This window comes from Notamacropus eugenii, chromosome 4, assembly GCF_028372415.1.
Source record: "Notamacropus eugenii isolate mMacEug1 chromosome 4, mMacEug1.pri_v2, whole genome shotgun sequence".
Lineage (NCBI taxonomy): Eukaryota > Metazoa > Chordata > Mammalia > Diprotodontia > Macropodidae > Notamacropus > Notamacropus eugenii.
The window spans coordinates 329,796,706-329,805,186 of NC_092875.1; positions in this window are offsets into that span (position 1 = coordinate 329,796,706).

Here is an 8,481-nt window from a genome sequence, read left to right on the forward strand (position 1 = left end):
AGAATTACTTGAGGTCGGTGCTTTTCTGTTCATTCGTTGTCACTCGACGCGGACCTCTGACTAACCAATCACTCAGCACAGAAGTGAACTTAGAAAAATGTCCTGGCAAAGACAGCCTGTTGCCCTTCAAGCTCTCTGATCTCGTGACCTTGAATCATTTATCTCTGCTGTTGTATCACATAATTTCCTATTGCATGCCTCCCTTTCAGGTCTGCAGCTATACCACCTTGCTGCCCTTACCTTGCTGTATAATTTTGGGCAAATGTTTAGTTATTCATTTTCTTGAGATCCAGTTTCTCCCTCTGTAAGCAAAGAGTAACAATAATGTCCTATATGCCTGAGGGCCTATCGTGAGAATCAAATGAGATAGCAGATGTGAAAGCTTTGATGAATTGTTTCCAGTGAAGCAGTGTTTATGGTGGGTAGACAGCTAGGGTTGGAGTGAAGCGTATGGGAGGTTCCAGCCCTGCTACTGATATTTATTGGTTGTATGACCCTAAATTACTTAACCTCTTAGTGCTCCAGGAACCTTGTAAGATTATAAGGGGCAAAGAAGGTGCTGATCTACATTGAGAGAGGAAGTTTCATCTGGAGAGTTCCTAAACTGATGAAATCACAGACTGATTAAAAAAAAATCATAAGACCATAGATTTTGATTTAGAAAGGACCTTTAAGGTGTCTAGTAAATAGTAAAACTCCCTTTTTTTCTGGTGAGAAATATGAAACACAGGGGATGAGTGACTTTTTCAAGATCACACAGTTAGTGAATGGAAGTTAGGATTCAAACCCAGGTTCTTTATCTGCAAATCTGTCATTTGTTCTACTATTATCACTATTTATGTTTATAATTGCTACCTTAATTTCTTCCTTTTTAAATTTGGTTGGGTACCTGACTGATAGAATCTTACATTTTAGAAGCCTCTGGCTATTGGGAAATGGGCTAGCTAACCTCATTGGCATCTGAGAGGCTCACATTTGAAATGGGCTGGAACTGAACATAGTGCCTACATATGGCTCTTGTCTAATTTGTTGGCAAAGGGAAGCAGGAGAGGGAGCTGCATTTCCCCCTTTAAGGCCTATGGCCCTCTCTGCTTGTCAGAAGTTCCTTGGCAACATTTCCTTTGTGGAAAGGGGAAAATTGAGGGCGGCCCCAGAGCTGATGAAGTTTACATCTGTGTGTAATGTGATGTAATTCCCCAATTTACATACCTATCTGGGATGCGTAAATGTTTCCAAACCACATTGGAAAAGCACATGGGACTTAAACAGAGTTTATATGTTGGGGTTTTCCCCAGAAGGTAAAGATGTATAAGACTGTCCAGAGTCCATGATTACTCTCTCTCCCTTTTGAAATCAGGTATCCTGGGTTTTGGACTATAGGGGCAAATGTTAAACCATGACCACTGATTTTCTGGGCTTGGCAAATGTTTACTCCTTTGTCAAGCTTTGCAATTTGACTCCAAGCAGATATAAGTGATGGCAAAGAAGTACACTGAAATAAGGAAGGCCCAGAGGGTCAGCAGATAGGTAGTTTTGGTGGCTTGTTTTTCCTTTGGTTGCACACCAGAACAGGTCTCTGGAAAGCCTCTCAGAGCCTGATTCCTGCTGTTTTTTTTGTATTTCTCCACTTCTCCACCCAATAAGGCAAGTATAATGTCTCTGTGGTCATTCCTTCTCATTTATCTAAATATTTTTCTGTATCTTCACTTATCTCAGAATGAAATGATCCTCCCTCTTCTTTTCCAAATATAACTGTTCCACTTGCATGGCTGCACATATCCTTTCCCTTTTCCTTAGACATCTTGCTGCACTAGTAACCTCAATTTTGTCATGCACCTTCAAATTCTTCTTCTTTACTGACATGGCATCATACTATTTTGCTACTGGTCAAGTAGTCCATCATTTACATTTTATAGATGAGAAAACCGAGGCATATGGGTGGCCAAGTGACTTGCTTAGGGGGCACATGTATATCTTGAAAGACAAGACATTCAGACTTACGAGATTATTGCACCTAGGACTGCAGAAATTGTTTCATTCTTTATATTTGTGTTGGCACTTAATTGGTTTCTTAATTGTTTTGTTGTCTATCCTTCATACTCAAAGAGGACCAAAATGACATCAGTACAATGAGATCAGACCCATATGAGCTCAAAAGTCTTTACCAAAGGTTGGGCACAAATAACCTGTTTGAACATTTGGGATGGAGTTGTCTCTAGATTTGCGCACCTAATATTTTCTTTATGCTATTGTGATTCTGCTTTGTTCATAGAGCACACCACCGTCTTCTGACCTCTGTGTGAGCACTTGCCTTGTGTGAGGTCTCCATGAAATAGCGTTCCAGCAATATAGCCAGCCTATTGAAGCTGTACTTTCTGCAATAGAGTTTGAATGCTTGGCAGTTTAGCTTGAGAAAGGACCTCAGTATCTGCTACTTTATTGTGCCAGGTGATCTTCAGAATCTTCATAAGGCAAATCAAATGGAAGCTGTTCAATTGTCTGATCTGGCACTGGTAGACTGTTCAGATTTCACAGGTATATGACCACGAAGTCACCACAATGGCTTCATAGACCTTCGGTTTGGTAGACAGCTTAATACTTCTTCTCTCCCACACTTTCTTTCAGAGACTCCCAAATACTGAGCTAGCTCTGACAATGTGCGTATGAACTTCATCATCTATGTGGGAATTCCCTGGAAAGTATACTGCCAAGGTAACTATACTTATCCATATCATTCAAAGTTTTACATTTTGCAGCAATCAATGGTTCCAAATAGGGCTAGTGTGGTGCTGGCTGGTGGAGAAGTTGTGTTTTCTTGGTCTGAATTGTCAGACCAAAATTAGCACAGACAGCAGAAAACTGATCCATACTCTGTTGTATCTCAACCTCAGAGGCTGCGATGAATGCAGTCCTCTGTGAACACAAAGGCTTGCACTGATTCTCTATCCACTTTAGTTTTGGGTTGTAGTCTTTTCAAGTTAAATAGTTTACTATCAATGTGGCAGCTGACCTTGATGCCATTTTTGTCCTCACTGAAGGCATCTGACAACATCATGAAAATCATAGGAGCAAACAAACAGCCCTGCCCCACTTTATTGGTGATTAAAAAACCATGAAAGCATCATTCTTTATCCAGAAACAGTGTAAGCATGCCATCTTGAAGTTAGCATACAATACTGATGCACTTCTTAATGCAACCAAATTTTGTCATGATCTTCTGTATGCCCTCATGATTGACAGTATCAAAATCTTTGGTCAGGTTGATGAATATTGTGTACAGACCTCTATTCTGCTTCTGGTATTTTTTCTGGAGTTGCTGAGCAGCAAGCGCTATGTTGACCATTCTTTAGCCTTTCTTCAACCACACTGGCTCTTAGGTAGATAACCATCTTGCAGATGAAAGATCAGCCTATTAAAGAGGACTTTGGCAAGAATCTTGGCAGCAATGACTAAAAAAAAAAAATCAGATCAATGCTATTGTCATAGAAAATCTCCTTCGTTTTTCTTTATAGAGATGGACAATAGAGGCATCCTTGAAATCCTGGGGTATAAGCTCCTTTTGCCATATAACCTGGAAGATTTCAGTCAGTTCTTGTATAAACAGTGGACTCAGTGCTTTATACATCTCTGCTGGAATAGAATCAGAAGCAGGCATTTTGTCACGGGAGAGGATCCTAATGACAATCAATACTTCTTCATTTGTAAGTTTGGCTAGAGTGGGATTAGTTTCAATCTGAAGGTCATGGTCAGTGGCTTCAGCATTGGTTGATGATAATCTATTGAGAACACTCTGGAAGTGTTCAGTCCATCTCTCTAGGGTCATGTCCTTATTACTAATCAGTGTGGCTCCATCAGCACTGAGTAGTTGAGAGGTACCAGAGGTGTTTGGGCCATAAATAGCTTTCAGAGCAATGTAGAATTTCTTTGGATTGTTGTTTTTGGCTTAAAGCTGAATCTTATCTGCCTTCTTACTGAACCAAGAATTTTGCATCTCTCTAAGCTTCACTTGCACTTTACTTTTGAGGGAATTAAATACTGCTTTCTTAGAGATGGATGAACTCTCCTGATGGTAAATCATGTAAAATTCTCATTTTTCATTTAGTAGCTTCTGAATTTCCCCCACAATTTTCATCAGACAAAACCTGGTATTTCCATGTTCTGGTCTAGATGACCAGATGTAGTGCTGTACATCAAATCTCTTTCAGCTGTCCATTCCTTTTCTGATCCACTGTTGCTGACTATGTGTTGACTCAGCTTTCCCTCCAGGTTAGTAATAAACTTCACCCAAGTAGGATTACTCCAGTCTGTTGACCCACCTTCATCTCTCACATATCCTCTTTGTCTTTTCTCCTTACAATCATGTAGTCATGTAGCCTATTAAATTCCAGTTCTTGCTTCAAGGGAGCATCTATAATGTTTTGTTGCATTTAGATAAATGGATGGTCGTGCTGGTGATGAGAAAGTCATGAGACACACAAATCCATAGTATTTAACGACCATTTCTATTACTCTTTCCAGCTTCGTTCCTCCCAAGGACTTTCTGTCTGGTCTAATATCTGTGCCTACTCTTGCATTAAAGACACCAAAAATAACAAGCTTGTCTTCTTTTGGCACATTGATGATAAGGGTATCCAAGTTTTCATAAAATTTTTCTTTGACTTTATCAGGGTTTGTTATTGTGGGAGCATTTGGGCTGATGATAGTGCCATAACATTTTCCCACAAATCATCTTCTTTTGGGGAGGCATACAAACTTATTGACTAGATTAGATCGGATTGAGGAACCTACACCCACTTCATGGTGTTCCTCATCACAGCAACTATTCCAGAAAAAAAAAATGTGTATCTAGCTTTGACTTTGAAAAATTGGCCTTCATTTGTCAGCTTTGTTTCACTCAGGGCTGCTATTTGGATGTAGTACTTGTGGAGTTCTTTCATAACAAGAGCTGTTCAACATTTCATGTTGTTCGTAAGTATGTGTGCATTCCATGTACCAAAAATGAGAGGAATCATCTTTACAAAAAGTTTTGTCCTTTTTTGCGTTTTGACCACAGGATGTGATTCCCTGCCTGGTGATAAGTAAACCAGAGTTGAGTGAAGCACACAATTTTTAGGGCACCTTTTCTATCCCTTTCCTCACATCAGAAGGTGAACAGGGTGGTCCTTCAAAAAAAGCTGCTCAAACACACAGATTCCAGATCTGGCACAGATTTGCCAGATTCCAATGCTGCTTCATTCAGCCCCACAGCACCCTCTTCTAGTATTCCAGTGAGAAGATAACCCTAAGCTCTGGGATACCTGAGAGCAGAGCTGTGATTATAGCTCCATTGCATATGTACCTGATGCTTTATTGCTCACTAGTTATCACAAGTAACTTGTCAAGGTACTTAAAATAAAACTATTACATAATAAAATAATAACATAGTAAAAATAGTTTAATAGTAAAATGACAAAATAGTAAAATAATATGGGTGATGTCTTTATTCAAACATAAACTGAATTTAAGTGAGACAGAGTTGTGCAAAGTCATCAGCCTCATTCTCTTTCAGAGTCATTGGAGTCCAGTGGCAAGACAAAAGTCAAGCAACTGGTGGTGGTCCAGGATAAAATGGATGATCTTGATGTCTTTGATGTTTGACTAAATGCAAAGCACTCCCCAGGGCTTGCTTCAGTTGCCTTCATGGCCATTGGAACAAATTGTTTTCATTTTCCTGTTCTACCAGGGGAAGTCTTTGCATGCTTGAGGGAACCATCTCCTAATTTCTAAATGGTTTTGAGGTCTTTTGGTTACTCTCAGCCTAGTTCAACCTATCTGCCAAGATAGCTTTACCAGGGTGTGACAGCTATGAAAGCTACAGTTTCTTGGAGCCATAGGTGAGAGTTGGGTGACAGGTAGATGAATAGCTCTGAAAAGGGCTCAGAAAGCCCTCACACCAGAAATGCTAATCCTCCCATACACTCCAGTTTCTTAATAAAATCTCTTTGATTGATTGAATTGATTAAAATAAGATGTTATTATAACCATAAATTCACAAAATCTCAGACATGGAAGACCCATATCCATACCTGAACAGACATTTCTCTACAACATGATGGACAACATAATGTAAAGCAATCTCTGTTTAAAGACATTTAACTTGGAGGAGTCGACTGTCTGTGACTTAGCCCATTTTCCTTTTGATCATCTCTAACTGTTAGATAATTCTTCCCTACATTTAATTTAAATCTACCTCTCTGAGACATTGCTCTTTGTCTTGCCCTCCAGGATCAAGCTGAAATTCTTCTTCTTTCTAATTTTGCTACCTTAGTGAATTTGTGAACTGGAGGATGAAACATTTCCCTATACTGGGAACCCTGCAAAAAATACATTTTCCTCTTCTGCATCACATCCTCCCTTCAAAGTATATCTACTTCATGCACTGGAAACCTTCTAGGTCTACTTAGAAGAGCCACCTCATGCATTGGAGGTCTTCTTCGGTCTATAAGAACTAAGTGGTTATCATGCGATTGTACAGATAGTTTTTAGTTTGTCCATTTGTTAGCTGTTGCTCTTGATCATAAAACCATCTCACTTCTTTTTCTGGTCTATACGGTCCCTTTCCAGCTCTCTATCTCTGATCCCATGAAGCATTTTCCTAGTGAACAGGCTTTGTACTGGAGTCATCTTTGATTCCTCTGTCTTCCTTACTTGCATCTCCTTATTCCTATCATTATTTAATCTTGTTGATTCTTCCTTTATCTTGTTTTTCATAGTGATAACTTCCTTTGCATTCTGGCCATCACCACTTTAGCTTCAGTTTAAATTAATTTCCAATTGGATTAATGCAATAGACTCATTAGTTGAGTTCCCTGTATCTAGTGTCTCCCTTCTAATCCACAGCAGCCAGAATAATCCTCTTAATGCTTCCTCTTTGTGTCTTTCAGAAATCACAACAGTGTTGATACAGTGGAGCAGGGGGAATAGTGAGGACACTAGCCCAGGGTCTGGCAGACACAGTGGAGTGGAGAGGGGTGTATTATAATTATTGTTATTTAAATTCTGCCTTGGACAGTTGTATAAGAAAAACTGCCTCACTGCTTGGTTTTGTAGTATTTTCTCCTAGTGTACTGGTCTTCCAGCTAACTCCCAGAGCCCTATGTCATTACATTTGCCTCCTACTTTGTTGGATCTGTCATTCCTGGTGAACTTTGCCTCAACTTGATCAGAAAGGTATGATCTTTCTCCCATTACCCACTGGACAACACTACCTTTCCTTGGGCTTTCATGATTGGCGTTAATCACTTCATAGGACTTCCAGTCCTGCCTTCAAGCAGCTGGCCTGAAGGAAGAGGAAGCCAGGGAGAAAGCTTATCAGAGCTATTGACTTCCTACAGTGTCAGAAGAAGGGAGCTGTGGTGGTGAAGGTCAGGATACTACTATCATGACATGATGTTGTCAAATTTCTGCTTCTCAGGGCTGTCCATTGGGCCCTCTCAATCTCTTCGGTGGGTATTATGCTAGCTCATGAGAAGATGTGAGAAGTCCAGGAGAGGCTTAAAAAAGTGCTGACTATGGGAGTTTCTCTCTTTCCCTGAGTCTGTGTCCCTGTCCTAGAGGAAGAGTTAAAAGCTGGTTTCACTGGATTCCCAAACCCAATCTCCTGAATGATTTCTGGGTTGAGAATTTTTGTAGAATTTCTGATTTTCATCCGATAACTCTTATGTTGGATGTTTGAGTCAAATATAAAGTAGGATCATTTTGAACCTTTCCACCTCCTTTGATGTTTGACTGGGCAAGTGGGAATAAGGAAAATGACAAATGCAAATTGCATTTCCTAGATCTCCCCAGTGTTCTATCAGCTTACGTGGAATTTAAGAACTACAATGGACTTGGAGAACCACTGGTAGGAGTAACAGTTAAAGTATAGATGTTTTATTATGCCTTATTTTATGATGATACATATTGTTATTGTTATTAATTTATCTGATTCTATATCAATGGTAAATCATATAAGAGATTAAGTATATTTTTTTACCTCTAATAATAATATTAATAATAATAGCAGCTAGCATTTATATAGCATTTTAAAATTTGCAAATTGTTTTACAAATATATCATTTTATCCCCACAAAAAACCCTGGCAGGTAGGTGTTATTTTACAGATGAGAAAACTGAAGCAAATAAAAATTGTGCCTTGCTTGGGGTCACATAGGTAGTAAATTTTTGAGCCAGGATTTGAAATCAGGTCTTCCTGGTCTAGGACTCTATTCACTATCCAACCTAGCTTCCATTTCTTTGGGAGAGTGACTCCATTTTGCTAAGGCCATGTAATGAGAACTTACTTAAATATATTGACATTAAGGAAGAAGTGTGTTTTACTCAGGGACTGGACTCAGGAGCTGATTTCCAGTTGGGTCAGTTTGTACCTGCAGAGAGAGGAAGAATATGAGCAGTATCAGGTTGTCCATTCTTTGAAAATAATAGTAAACTTTGGAGATCCTC